Genomic DNA, 14,516 nt, shown 5'->3' on the forward strand with positions numbered 1-14,516 from the left:
AAAAAATGCTAATTTTGGGGGTTTAGATTGGAAGCAAAGGTTAAACTGAACAAGATACATATATGTAGGCAAGCATTATAAGCTTAGACATGAGGTTCCATGTAGTAACAGGGGCAGAAAGGCAGCTCAGATCAATGCAGGCTTCCTGAAAGGGGTTTCTAGTACTTCCTCTGGGGACACAGCTTCCCGCAGAATGCTCAACAAAACAAATATCATTGATCCATGTCACCTTTGTATGCAAAGACAAGCAAATAAGGCCAATACTTCTCTTAAATCACTGAATAAGAGAATCATGTACCAAATAAAAAACAAAACTGGTTGCTGAAAGTGCCAAATTTTGGCAAAAAGTTCCCTCGAAGGTAAATGATGAAGGGGACACTTGCGACAAAAATCGTATGTTTAAGTCGTACGCGACATCCTTTCAAGCCGGAACCATGACTGTAGGCATATTGTGGAGAAAACAATACCAAACACAAGCTAATTGTAGGGTTACAAGTAGCAAATCAAGTCAGCTGTACTGCATACATGATCCCGGAACAAGGATAAACCTGTTAAGTGCCAACTTCCGCTGCCAACAAAGCATGTGCTTTACGTGTCAGGACGCGGAACTATCGATACGAACTGCACGGGGAATTGCACGACGGCAAGGGTTTGAGTGACTACAAACCTGATTATGACAGTATTGCACACCTTAAGCATCATGAATATGCTTATTTGCTTGTGTTCATGATAATTATTTAGTATTATTACCTGTTTGCCATCAGCAACCCTAATCCAGTGGCCCTCGGTTAGTCGCAGACATTCCTGTACCTGAAAAAGTCAAAATACCCAATAGAAATAGACATAAAATGAAAAAAACAACATGCATTTATGTATTTTAAGTGTATTTCTATGAATAATATGAAGTGATAAAGCTTGTTACATGTATATTCATGATTGTTCTTAATATGAAGGCTGGCTCAGTTAAGCGTCTGCTGCACTGTCCAAACTGTAAAAATGTCCGCCATTCCATGTCGGTGAAATTGGGCTCTGTTTGAATGTTCATGCTTTACGCACAAGCTATTGTTGCGTTACTGGATCACGGAGTCCCTGGCGTTGAATTCTGACTTCATGTAGCACATTAACGCTACATGGTCAACAATATGCGTTTGAATTTAGGTCGGAAAGCAAGTAAGCCCTTATTCGGCTATATAAGAGTGGGGGTCAACTTCAAAACAACTATTCCATGTCAAATAATCTGAATTCATTTATTTAATGCTCTTATATTCTTCTCTTTTGCTAAGAAATGACCAAAAACCAGCTTTCCCAGTCATATTTTGTACTGGCAGACAAAATTTAATTTTAACATGAAGTTAGTTTAGGTCACAATATACCAAAAGATTTCCTTATCAAATTCAATGTAAAACCAACAACTTCAACGAAAAATAAAGTCAAACTTTTGCGCGTAGACACCCTCATAACCATACCTTTTCTTAAAGAGCATACCGAGCCGAATTGATTTAAACAATAAAAAAGATAGGTCAATGAAGTATATCAATCTCCACGCAGTGTTGTCGTTCCTTGCTATCACATACAACTCTGCGAAATGCTCAGCATGCCATTTTGCCTATCAAATAGGTAATACCGAACAAACGCATTCAATGTATATTTGAGTGGATATTTAAGGTCGCATGCATTTAATTAAGAAATATGACTTTTAAATTTACGATAAATCGTGCAAAAACTTGCGAGTTTTAATGCAACTCTTTGGAACTATTTTATTGCCCATTTACGCAGATGGAATCATTCCACGCACTTCACAAATGTAAACAATTGAACATAATTTCTATTGAGTGACGTTAGGAATTGCTTCGACGTGTGTATGTATGTTGGTTTCTTAACATCAAAAAACCATATCGATTTTATAATAATGAATTAAGACTGATATAAGATATCATGGCATGAGATGGTTTTCCTTAATGCTGTGAATGCAATGTAACCGTCGTGCAAGATATTGTTTAGTATACTGTAACCTCAATGATGAACGCTTGGAATGATCATGACATGAATGAGACGCTTTCATAACAATAGTCCGTTCTGAGCCCAACACAGAGGTGATTGTAATGTAACCGTAGTGCAAGAGATTGGCAGTATGTAAGAAAGAACTCGACGCGAATCAACGGTCACTGTTTTAAGGCCATCTTTTTACCGGCTTAACTCCAGTTGATGATGGTTTCCCGCCATCCGTCAAAGTCTCATGTAGTCTCCAACCTAAAAGCAAATCACTGAATTCGTAGTATACAACATTGTTTTCCCTACCACATGCCCACAGAAATATCCAAAAATAAAGTCATGGCAAGTGCCCATAGAGAGAATTGTGTCTTCCAATAAATGACGTTCCATGTTTTAGAGGGTATAGCCTTGAACACCAAAAGTGTTCAGTATACTGTAACCTATAAGAGAAATTTATTCTGATTTAAATGTGTTTTTTTTCTTGCATATTATTACATTCCCATGCATATTGCACTAATGTGTCAAGTTTGGCTGGTTGATCTGTCCATTTGGCCATTCTGCTCCATATTTTCAAACGCGGGTGATTTCGGTCCAAAGAAGGCCATTTGGAGCCTCTAAAAGCTTAAATGTACCTTTAAGATTTAAAGCTGGTGATTTCAATACCTCCGACAAAATACAAAAAACAAAACAAAGAAACATGCCCGTGGGGCTTATGTGTGGTGAGGAAAGAATGACTTTGTTAGACATTTTTAGTCTAAGCAATTTTGATAATGCTTTTTTTGTGCATTTTTTTTAAATCAACCCAAAAATATCAATTTCATTGCCCAAAAAATCCAATTTCATCCAAGACAATGAATTAATTAGTCAAAATGTGAGATCAAAGTAACTTTAAAGTGTAAAGATTAATCAGCTTCCAAAAACTGGTTGTTTCACACCAATAAAAGTGTGAAATCTTGAAAGCGCCTTGTCGCTCGGAGCCCATTTATTTACCAGATATATTCTAGCATATAATGTCATGGGTGCCTTTAAACTTCAGCAGATGGTCAATATGAACTGCCAGCTCTCATTTAGAGGTTCAAGAGAATACAAAATTTCATATTTTGTGCACAAAATAAATACTTTTGACTATTTTTATGGTGGCAATCTGGTCAAAATGGGCGTCCATAACCGAGCGAAAGAAAAAATGCTAATTTTGGGGGTTTAGATTGGAAGCAAAGGTTAAACTGAACAAGATACATATATGTAGGCAAGCATTATAAGCTTAGACATGAGGTTCCATGTAGTAACAGGGGCAGAAAGGCAGCTCAGATCAATGCAGGCTTCCTGAAAGGGGTTTCTAGTACTTCCTCTGGGGACACAGCTTCCCGCAGAATGCTCAACAAAACAAATATCATTGATCCATGTCACCTTTGTATGCAAAGACAAGCAAATAAGGCCAATACTTCTCTTAAATCACTGAATAAGAGAATCATGTACCAAATAAAAAACAAAACTGGTTGCTGAAAGTGCCAAATTTTGGCAAAAAGTTCCCTCGAAGGTAAATGATGAAGGGGACACTTGCGACAAAAATCGTATGTTTAAGTCGTACGCGACATCCTTTCAAGCCGGAACCATGACTGTAGGCATATTGTGGAGAAAACAATACCAAACACAAGCTAATTGTAGGGTTACAAGTAGCAAATCAAGTCAGCTGTACTGCATACATGATCCCGGAACAAGGATAAACCTGTTAAGTGCCAACTTCCGCTGCCAACAAAGCATGTGCTTTACGTGTCAGGACGCGGAACTATCGATACGAACTGCACGGGGAATTGCACGACGGCAAGGGTTTGAGTGACTACAAACCTGATTATGACAGTATTGCACACCTTAAGCATCATGAATATGCTTATTTGCTTGTGTTCATGATAATTATTTAGTATTATTACCTGTTTGCCATCAGCAACCCTAATCCAGTGGCCCTCGGTTAGTCGCAGACATTCCTGTACCTGAAAAAGTCAAAATACCCAATAGAAATAGACATAAAATGAAAAAAACAACATGCATTTATGTATTTTAAGTGTATTTCTATGAATAATATGAAGTGATAAAGCTTGTTACATGTATATTCATGATTGTTCTTAATATGAAGGCTGGCTCAGTTAAGCGTCTGCTGCACTGTCCAAACTGTAAAAATGTCCGCCATTCCATGTCGGTGAAATTGGGCTCTGTTTGAATGTTCATGCTTTACGCACAAGCTATTGTTGCGTTACTGGATCACGGAGTCCCTGGCGTTGAATTCTGACTTCATGTAGCACATTAACGCTACATGGTCAACAATATGCGTTTGAATTTAGGTCGGAAAGCAAGTAAGCCCTTATTCGGCTATATAAGAGTGGGGGTCAACTTCAAAACAACTATTCCATGTCAAATAATCTGAATTCATTTATTTAATGCTCTTATATTCTTCTCTTTTGCTAAGAAATGACCAAAAACCAGCTTTCCCAGTCATATTTTGTACTGGCAGACAAAATTTAATTTTAACATGAAGTTAGTTTAGGTCACAATATACCAAAAGATTTCCTTATCAAATTCAATGTAAAACCAACAACTTCAACGAAAAATAAAGTCAAACTTTTGCGCGTAGACACCCTCATAACCATACCTTTTCTTAAAGAGCATACCGAGCCGAATTGATTTAAACAATAAAAAAGATAGGTCAATGAAGTATATCAATCTCCACGCAGTGTTGTCGTTCCTTGCTATCACATACAACTCTGCGAAATGCTCAGCATGCCATTTTGCCTATCAAATAGGTAATACCGAACAAACGCATTCAATGTATATTTGAGTGGATATTTAAGGTCGCATGCATTTAATTAAGAAATATGACTTTTAAATTTACGATAAATCGTGCAAAAACTTGCGAGTTTTAATGCAACTCTTTGGAACTATTTTATTGCCCATTTACGCAGATGGAATCATTCCACGCACTTCACAAATGTAAACAATTGAACATAATTTCTATTGAGTGACGTTAGGAATTGCTTCGACGTGTGTATGTATGTTGGTTTCTTAACATCAAAAAACCATATCGATTTTATAATAATGAATTAAGACTGATATAAGATATCATGGCATGAGATGGTTTTCCTTAATGCTGTGAATGCAATGTAACCGTCGTGCAAGATATTGTTTAGTATACTGTAACCTCAATGATGAACGCTTGGAATGATCATGACATGAATGAGACGCTTTCATAACAATAGTCCGTTCTGAGCCCAACACAGAGGTGATTGTAATGTAACCGTAGTGCAAGAGATTGGCAGTATGTAAGAAAGAACTCGACGCGAATCAACGGTCACTGTTTTAAGGCCATCTTTTTACCGGCTTAACTCCAGTTGATGATGGTTTCCCGCCATCCGTCAAAGTCTCATGTAGTCTCCAACCTAAAAGCAAATCACTGAATTCGTAGTATACAACATTGTTTTCCCTACCACATGCCCACAGAAATATCCAAAAATAAAGTCATGGCAAGTGCCCATAGAGAGAATTGTGTCTTCCAATAAATGACGTTCCATGTTTTAGAGGGTATAGCCTTGAACACCAAAAGTGTTCAGTATACTGTAACCTATAAGAGAAATTTATTCTGATTTAAATGTGTTTTTTTTTCTTGCATATTATTACATTCCCATGCATATTGCACTAATGTGTCAAGTTTGGCTGGTTGATCTGTCCATTTGGCCATTCTGCTCCATATTTTCAAACGCGGGTGATTTCGGTCCAAAGAAGGCCATTTGGAGCCTCTAAAAGCTTAAATGTACCTTTAAGATTTAAAGCTGGTGATTTCAATACCTCCGACAAAATACAAAAAACAAAACAAAGAAACATGCCCGTGGGGCTTATGTGTGGTGAGGAAAGAATGACTTTGTTAGACATTTTTAGTCTAAGCAATTTTGATAATGCTTTTTTTGTGCATTTTTTTTAAATCAACCCAAAAATATCAATTTCATTGCCCAAAAAATCCAATTTCATCCAAGACAATGAATTAATTAGTCAAAATGTGAGATCAAAGTAACTTTAAAGTGTAAAGATTAATCAGCTTCCAAAAACTGGTTGTTTCACACCAATAAAAGTGTGAAATCTTGAAAGCGCCTTGTCGCTCGGAGCCCATTTATTTACCAGATATATTCTAGCATATAATGTCATGGGTGCCTTTAAACTTCAGCAGATGGTCAATATGAACTGCCAGCTCTCATTTAGAGGTTCAAGAGAATACAAAATTTCATATTTTGTGCACAAAATAAATACTTTTGACTATTTTTATGGTGGCAATCTGGTCAAAATGGGCGTTCATAACCGAGCGAAAGAAAAAATGCTAATTTTGGGGGTTTAGATTGGAAGCAAAGGTTAAACTGAACAAGATACATATATGTAGGCAAGCATTATAAGCTTAGACATGAGGTTCCATGTAGTAACAGGGGCAGAAAGGCAGCTCAGATCAATGCAGGCTTCCTGAAAGGGGTTTCTAGTACTTCCTCTGGGGACACAGCTTCCCGCAGAATGCTCAACAAAACAAATATCATTGATCCATGTCACCTTTGTATGCAAAGACAAGCAAATAAGGCCAATACTTCTCTTAAATCACTGAATAAGAGAATCATGTACCAAATAAAAAACAAAACTGGTTGCTGAAAGTGCCAAATTTTGGCAAAAAGTTCCCTCGAAGGTAAATGATGAAGGGGACACTTGCGACAAAAATCGTATGTTTAAGTCGTACGCGACATCCTTTCAAGCCGGAACCATGACTGTAGGCATATTGTGGAGAAAACAATACCAAACACAAGCTAATTGTAGGGTTACAAGTAGCAAATCAAGTCAGCTGTACTGCATACATGATCCCGGAACAAGGATAAACCTGTTAAGTGCCAACTTCCGCTGCCAACAAAGCATGTGCTTTACGTGTCAGGACGCGGAACTATCGATACGAACTGCACGGGGAATTGCACGACGGCAAGGGTTTGAGTGACTACAAACCTGATTATGACAGTATTGCACACCTTAAGCATCATGAATATGCTTATTTGCTTGTGTTCATGATAATTATTTAGTATTATTACCTGTTTGCCATCAGCAACCCTAATCCAGTGGCCCTCGGTTAGTCGCAGACATTCCTGTACCTGAAAAAGTCAAAATACCCAATAGAAATAGACATAAAATGAAAAAAACAACATGCATTTATGTATTTTAAGTGTATTTCTATGAATAATATGAAGTGATAAAGCTTGTTACATGTATATTCATGATTGTTCTTAATATGAAGGCTGGCTCAGTTAAGCGTCTGCTGCACTGTCCAAACTGTAAAAATGTCCGCCATTCCATGTCGGTGAAATTGGGCTCTGTTTGAATGTTCATGCTTTACGCACAAGCTATTGTTGCGTTACTGGATCACGGAGTCCCTGGCGTTGAATTCTGACTTCATGTAGCACATTAACGCTACATGGTCAACAATATGCGTTTGAATTTAGGTCGGAAAGCAAGTAAGCCCTTATTCGGCTATATAAGAGTGGGGGTCAACTTCAAAACAACTATTCCATGTCAAATAATCTGAATTCATTTATTTAATGCTCTTATATTCTTCTCTTTTGCTAAGAAATGACCAAAAACCAGCTTTCCCAGTCATATTTTGTACTGGCAGACAAAATTTAATTTTAACATGAAGTTAGTTTAGGTCACACTATACCAAAAGATTTCCTTATCACATTCAATGTAAAACCAACAACTTCAACGAAAAATAAAGTCAAACTTTTGCGCGTAGACACCCTCATAACCATACCTTTTCTTAAAGAGCATACCGAGCCGAATTGATTTAAACAATAAAAAAGATAGGTCAATGAAGTATATCAATCTCCACGCAGTGTTGTCGTTCCTTGCTATCACATACAACTCTGCGAAATGCTCAGCATGCCATTTTGCCTATCAAATAGGTAATACCGAACAAACGCATTCAATGTATATTTGAGTGGATATTTAAGGTCGCATGCATTTAATTAAGAAATATGACTTTTAAATTTACGATAAATCGTGCAAAAACTTGCGAGTTTTAATGCAACTCTTTGGAACTATTTTATTGCCCATTTACGCAGATGGAATCATTCCACGCACTTCACAAATGTAAACAATTGAACATAATTTCTATTGAGTGACGTTAGGAATTGCTTCGACGTGTGTATGTATGTTGGTTTCTTAACATCAAAAAACCATATCGATTTTATAATAATGAATTAAGACTGATATAAGATATCATGGCATGAGATGGTTTTCCTTAATGCTGTGAATGCAATGTAACCGTCGTGCAAGATATTGTTTAGTATACTGTAACCTCAATGATGAACGCTTGGAATGATCATGACATGAATGAGACGCTTTCATAACAATAGTCCGTTCTGAGCCCAACACAGAGGTGATTGTAATGTAACCGTAGTGCAAGAGATTGGCAGTATGTAAGAAAGAACTCGACGCGAATCAACGGTCACTGTTTTAAGGCCATCTTTTTACCGGCTTAACTCCAGTTGATGATGGTTTCCCGCCATCCGTCAAAGTCTCATGTAGTCTCCAACCTAAAAGCAAATCACTGAATTCGTAGTATACAACATTGTTTTCCCTACCACATGCCCACAGAAATATCCAAAAATAAAGTCATGGCAAGTGCCCATAGAGAGAATTGTGTCTTCCAATAAATGACGTTCCATGTTTTAGAGGGTATAGCCTTGAACACCAAAAGTGTTCAGTATACTGTAACCTATAAGAGAAATTTATTCTGATTTAAATGTGTTTTTTTTTCTTGCATATTATTACATTCCCATGCATATTGCACTAATGTGTCAAGTTTGGCTGGTTGATCTGTCCATTTGGCCATTCTGCTCCATATTTTCAAACGCGGGTGATTTCGGTCCAAAGAAGGCCATTTGGAGCCTCTAAAAGCTTAAATGTACCTTTAAGATTTAAAGCTGGTGATTTCAATACCTCCGACAAAATACAAAAAACAAAACAAAGAAACATGCCCGTGGGGCTTATGTGTGGTGAGGAAAGAATGACTTTGTTAGACATTTTTAGTCTAAGCAATTTTGATAATGCTTTTTTTGTGCATTTTTTTTAAATCAACCCAAAAATATCAATTTCATTGCCCAAAAAATCCAATTTCATCCAAGACAATGAATTAATTAGTCAAAATGTGAGATCAAAGTAACTTTAAAGTGTAAAGATTAATCAGCTTCCAAAAACTGGTTGTTTCACACCAATAAAAGTGTGAAATCTTGAAAGCGCCTTGTCGCTCGGAGCCCATTTATTTACCAGATATATTCTAGCATATAATGTCATGGGTGCCTTTAAACTTCAGCAGATGGTCAATATGAACTGCCAGCTCTCATTTAGAGGTTCAAGAGAATACAAAATTTCATATTTTGTGCACAAAATAAATACTTTTGACTATTTTTATGGTGGCAATCTGGTCAAAATGGGCGTTCATAACCGAGCGAAAGAAAAAATGCTAATTTTGGGGGTTTAGATTGGAAGCAAAGGTTAAACTGAACAAGATACATATATGTAGGCAAGCATTATAAGCTTAGACATGAGGTTCCATGTAGTAACAGGGGCAGAAAGGCAGCTCAGATCAATGCAGGCTTCCTGAAAGGGGTTTCTAGTACTTCCTCTGGGGACACAGCTTCCCGCAGAATGCTCAACAAAACAAATATCATTGATCCATGTCACCTTTGTATGCAAAGACAAGCAAATAAGGCCAATACTTCTCTTAAATCACTGAATAAGAGAATCATGTACCAAATAAAAAACAAAACTGGTTGCTGAAAGTGCCAAATTTTGGCAAAAAGTTCCCTCGAAGGTAAATGATGAAGGGGACACTTGCGACAAAAATCGTATGTTTAAGTCGTACGCGACATCCTTTCAAGCCGGAACCATGACTGTAGGCATATTGTGGAGAAAACAATACCAAACACAAGCTAATTGTAGGGTTACAAGTAGCAAATCAAGTCAGCTGTACTGCATACATGATCCCGGAACAAGGATAAACCTGTTAAGTGCCAACTTCCGCTGCCAACAAAGCATGTGCTTTACGTGTCAGGACGCGGAACTATCGATACGAACTGCACGGGGAATTGCACGACGGCAAGGGTTTGAGTGACTACAAACCTGATTATGACAGTATTGCACACCTTAAGCATCATGAATATGCTTATTTGCTTGTGTTCATGATAATTATTTAGTATTATTACCTGTTTGCCATCAGCAACCCTAATCCAGTGGCCCTCGGTTAGTCGCAGACATTCCTGTACCTGAAAAAGTCAAAATACCCAATAGAAATAGACATAAAATGAAAAAAACAACATGCATTTATGTATTTTAAGTGTATTTCTATGAATAATATGAAGTGATAAAGCTTGTTACATGTATATTCATGATTGTTCTTAATATGAAGGCTGGCTCAGTTAAGCGTCTGCTGCACTGTCCAAACTGTAAAAATGTCCGCCATTCCATGTCGGTGAAATTGGGCTCTGTTTGAATGTTCATGCTTTACGCACAAGCTATTGTTGCGTTACTGGATCACGGAGTCCCTGGCGTTGAATTCTGACTTCATGTAGCACATTAACGCTACATGGTCAACAATATGCGTTTGAATTTAGGTCGGAAAGCAAGTAAGCCCTTATTCGGCTATATAAGAGTGGGGGTCAACTTCAAAACAACTATTCCATGTCAAATAATCTGAATTCATTTATTTAATGCTCTTATATTCTTCTCTTTTGCTAAGAAATGACCAAAAACCAGCTTTCCCAGTCATATTTTGTACTGGCAGACAAAATTTAATTTTAACATGAAGTTAGTTTAGGTCACAATATACCAAAAGATTTCCTTATCACATTCAATGTAAAACCAACAACTTCAACGAAAAATAAAGTCAAACTTTTGCGCGTAGACACCCTCATAACCATACCTTTTCTTAAAGAGCATACCGAGCCGAATTGATTTAAACAATAAAAAAGATAGGTCAATGAAGTATATCAATCTCCACGCAGTGTTGTCGTTCCTTGCTATCACATACAACTCTGCGAAATGCTCAGCATGCCATTTTGCCTATCAAATAGGTAATACCGAACAAACGCATTCAATGTATATTTGAGTGGATATTTAAGGTCGCATGCATTTAATTAAGAAATATGACTTTTAAATTTACGATAAATCGTGCAAAAACTTGCGAGTTTTAATGCAACTCTTTGGAACTATTTTATTGCCCATTTACGCAGATGGAATCATTCCACGCACTTCACAAATGTAAACAATTGAACATAATTTCTATTGAGTGACGTTAGGAATTGCTTCGACGTGTGTATGTATGTTGGTTTCTTAACATCAAAAAACCATATCGATTTTATAATAATGAATTAAGACTGATATAAGATATCATGGCATGAGATGGTTTTCCTTAATGCTGTGAATGCAATGTAACCGTCGTGCAAGATATTGTTTAGTATACTGTAACCTCAATGATGAACGCTTGGAATGATCATGACATGAATGAGACGCTTTCATAACAATAGTCCGTTCTGAGCCCAACACAGAGGTGATTGTAATGTAACCGTAGTGCAAGAGATTGGCAGTATGTAAGAAAGAACTCGACGCGAATCAACGGTCACTGTTTTAAGGCCATCTTTTTACCGGCTTAACTCCAGTTGATGATGGTTTCCCGCCATCCGTCAAAGTCTCATGTAGTCTCCAACCTAAAAGCAAATCACTGAATTCGTAGTATACAACATTGTTTTCCCTACCACATGCCCACAGAAATATCCAAAAATAAAGTCATGGCAAGTGCCCATAGAGAGAATTGTGTCTTCCAATAAATGACGTTCCATGTTTTAGAGGGTATAGCCTTGAACACCAAAAGTGTTCAGTATACTGTAACCTATAAGAGAAATTTATTCTGATTTAAATGTGTTTTTTTTTCTTGCATATTATTACATTCCCATGCATATTGCACTAATGTGTCAAGTTTGGCTGGTTGATCTGTCCATTTGGCCATTCTGCTCCATATTTTCAAACGCGGGTGATTTCGGTCCAAAGAAGGCCATTTGGAGCCTCTAAAAGCTTAAATGTACCTTTAAGATTTAAAGCTGGTGATTTCAATACCTCCGACAAAATACAAAAAACAAAACAAAGAAACATGCCCGTGGGGCTTATGTGTGGTGAGGAAAGAATGACTTTGTTAGACATTTTTAGTCTAAGCAATTTTGATAATGCTTTTTTTGTGCATTTTTTTTAAATCAACCCAAAAATATCAATTTCATTGCCCAAAAAATCCAATTTCATCCAAGACAATGAATTAATTAGTCAAAATGTGAGATCAAAGTAACTTTAAAGTGTAAAGATTAATCAGCTTCCAAAAACTGGTTGTTTCACACCAATAAAAGTGTGAAATCTTGAAAGCGCCTTGTCGCTCGGAGCCCATTTATTTACCAGATATATTCTAGCATATAATGTCATGGGTGCCTTTAAACTTCAGCAGATGGTCAATATGAACTGCCAGCTCTCATTTAGAGGTTCAAGAGAATACAAAATTTCATATTTTGTGCACAAAATAAATACTTTTGACTATTTTTATGGTGGCAATCTGGTCAAAATGGGCGTTCATAACCGAGCGAAAGAAAAAATGCTAATTTTGGGGGTTTAGATTGGAAGCAAAGGTTAAACTGAACAAGATACATATATGTAGGCAAGCATTATAAGCTTAGACATGAGGTTCCATGTAGTAACAGGGGCAGAAAGGCAGCTCAGATCAATGCAGGCTTCCTGAAAGGGGTTTCTAGTACTTCCTCTGGGGACACAGCTTCCCGCAGAATGCTCAACAAAACAAATATCATTGATCCATGTCACCTTTGTATGCAAAGACAAGCAAATAAGGCCAATACTTCTCTTAAATCACTGAATAAGAGAATCATGTACCAAATAAAAAACAAAACTGGTTGCTGAAAGTGCCAAATTTTGGCAAAAAGTTCCCTCGAAGGTAAATGATGAAGGGGACACTTGCGACAAAAATCGTATGTTTAAGTCGTACGCGACATCCTTTCAAGCCGGAACCATGACTGTAGGCATATTGTGGAGAAAACAATACCAAACACAAGCTAATTGTAGGGTTACAAGTAGCAAATCAAGTCAGCTGTACTGCATACATGATCCCGGAACAAGGATAAACCTGTTAAGTGCCAACTTCCGCTGCCAACAAAGCATGTGCTTTACGTGTCAGGACGCGGAACTATCGATACGAACTGCACGGGGAATTGCACGACGGCAAGGGTTTGAGTGACTACAAACCTGATTATGACAGTATTGCACACCTTAAGCATCATGAATATGCTTATTTGCTTGTGTTCATGATAATTATTTAGTATTATTACCTGTTTGCCATCAGCAACCCTAATCCAGTGGCCCTCGGTTAGTCGCAGACATTCCTGTACCTGAAAAAGTCAAAATACCCAATAGAAATAGACATAAAATGAAAAAAACAACATGCATTTATGTATTTTAAGTGTATTTCTATGAATAATATGAAGTGATAAAGCTTGTTACATGTATATTCATGATTGTTCTTAATATGAAGGCTGGCTCAGTTAAGCGTCTGCTGCACTGTCCAAACTGTAAAAATGTCCGCCATTCCATGTCGGTGAAATTGGGCTCTGTTTGAATGTTCATGCTTTACGCACAAGCTATTGTTGCGTTACTGGATCACGGAGTCCCTGGCGTTGAATTCTGACTTCATGTAGCACATTAACGCTACATGGTCAACAATATGCGTTTGAATTTAGGTCGGAAAGCAAGTAAGCCCTTATTCGGCTATATAAGAGTGGGGGTCAACTTCAAAACAACTATTCCATGTCAAATAATCTGAATTCATTTATTTAATGCTCTTATATTCTTCTCTTTTGCTAAGAAATGACCAAAAACCAGCTTTCCCAGTCATATTTTGTACTGGCAGACAAAATTTAATTTTAACATGAAGTTAGTTTAGGTCACACTATACCAAAAGATTTCCTTATCACATTCAATGTAAAACCAACAACTTCAACGAAAAATAAAGTCAAACTTTTGCGCGTAGACACCCTCATAACCATACCTTTTCTTAAAGAGCATACCGAGCCGAATTGATTTAAACAATAAAAAAGATAGGTCAATGAAGTATATCAATCTCCACGCAGTGTTGTCGTTCCTTGCTATCACATACAACTCTGCGAAATGCTCAGCATGCCATTTTGCCTATCAAATAGGTAATACCGAACAAACGCATTCAATGTATATTTGAGTGGATATTTAAGGTCGCATGCATTTAATTAAGAAATATGACTTTTAAATTTACGATAAATCGTGCAAAAACTTGCGAGTTTTAATGCAACTCTTTGGAACTATTTTATTGCCCATTTACGCAGATGGAATCATTCCACGCACTTCACAAATGTAAACAATTGAACATAATTTCTATTGAG

This window comes from Dreissena polymorpha, chromosome 7, assembly GCF_020536995.1.
Source record: "Dreissena polymorpha isolate Duluth1 chromosome 7, UMN_Dpol_1.0, whole genome shotgun sequence".
In the NCBI taxonomy this organism is placed as follows: Eukaryota; Metazoa; Mollusca; class Bivalvia; order Myida; family Dreissenidae; genus Dreissena; species Dreissena polymorpha.